Source organism: Lampris incognitus, chromosome 14 (assembly GCF_029633865.1).
Source record: "Lampris incognitus isolate fLamInc1 chromosome 14, fLamInc1.hap2, whole genome shotgun sequence".
Lineage (NCBI taxonomy): Eukaryota > Metazoa > Chordata > Actinopteri > Lampriformes > Lampridae > Lampris > Lampris incognitus.
In genome coordinates, this window is record NC_079224.1 from 42,799,190 (window position 1) to 42,800,481 (window position 1,292).

Genomic DNA, 1,292 nt, shown 5'->3' on the forward strand with positions numbered 1-1,292 from the left:
GACAAAACAAAAGGATAAAGTCGCAAGAAAGGAAAGCCACTATCTCTCTATTCCAGGATGGACCACGGCGTCACCACTACCCCCCTTTACACGCGCACACGCACACGCACGCACACGCACAGGGTGTGAGATTAACGGTGCGGCTGTTAAAAATAGAAAGTAACATCCATTCTATTATGTGAGCAGGGGAATCCTGAGATGGCTTAACTGAGAACTCCCCTATTACCCCCCCCCACACACACACACACGGACACACACACGGACACACACACACACACACACACACACACACACACACACACACACACACACAGGACTATCCCAGCTGGAGCCTTGAGACCATTAGGAGAATTAGAAACGACAAGCGAGACACGGAGAGGAAAGGTGTCCGTCCGGTCCGGGGTCGTTAAATTAAAAAGCCAACTATGACGTCACATATGGTACGAAGTTCCCTTTGGGAAAAACGGGAGTGATTCTGCCCCGCGCACACGAGACAAACCAACACCACGGAGAGCCGGAGCAGGCCGCCGGACCGTCTCGCGGCGCTAACCGCCAATAAACGCGCATGCGCGCACGCGCACGCGCGCTTAGAAAAACACGCTTATAAACACACGCCTATAAACACAAACGCGCTTGTAAACACGCGCACTTATAAAAATCACACTTCCAAAAGCACGCTTCAACAACGGACGCGCACGCACGCACGCACGCACACACACGCGCCTCTGCCACACATGGACACGCGGTTCTTACGGTGAACGTGCGGGGTTTCTCCTCTCAGCCTCGCTCCATGTTCACCTCAAACACGTCCGCGCCGAGCCGAAACTTCCCCGAACCGCGCCGGAGGAGGACCGAAACCCCCCGAAGCCAGGAGAGGAGGTGGACGAGAAAACGGTGAGCCGGCACGATTCCTTCTGAGGGAAAAGCTTCCCTCTTTTCCTCCTTTCTTCTCTCCTCCTCCTCCTCCCTGGTTCTCCTCCCTCTTTCCCTCCCGGAGCTTATCGGTCTGCTTCTACCCCCCACCCCCACCCAGACACACACACACACACACAGCACTTCGCCTCTACATGTGTTTCCAACCTACAGCCCAGTCCACACTTAGTTTCACTCCCAAGCGAGTGGGCGATCAAGCAAGAGGGAATTAGAGAGGGGGGGGGAGAGAGAGAGAGGAGGGGGGGAAGAGAGAGAGAGAGAGAGAGAGAGAGAGAGAGAGAGAGAGAGAGAGGAGGGGGGAAGAGAGAGAGAGAGAGGAGGGGGGGAGAGAGAGAGAGGAGGGGGGAAGAGAGAGAGAG

General features: G+C 55.6%; 1 protein-coding gene across 1 annotated transcript in view; it reads right to left on the reverse strand.

The window, feature by feature from the left end:
• LOC130124175 (SPRY domain-containing SOCS box protein 4-like) overlaps positions 1-987 on the reverse strand; it is a 66,060-nt gene extending 65,073 nt beyond the window's left edge. The window contains exon 1 of the mRNA XM_056293625.1: positions 754-987. The gene's annotated coding sequence lies outside the window, so the exon portion shown is untranslated. The remainder of the gene's footprint in view (positions 1-753) is intronic.
• Positions 988-1,292: the final 305 nt, after the last annotated feature.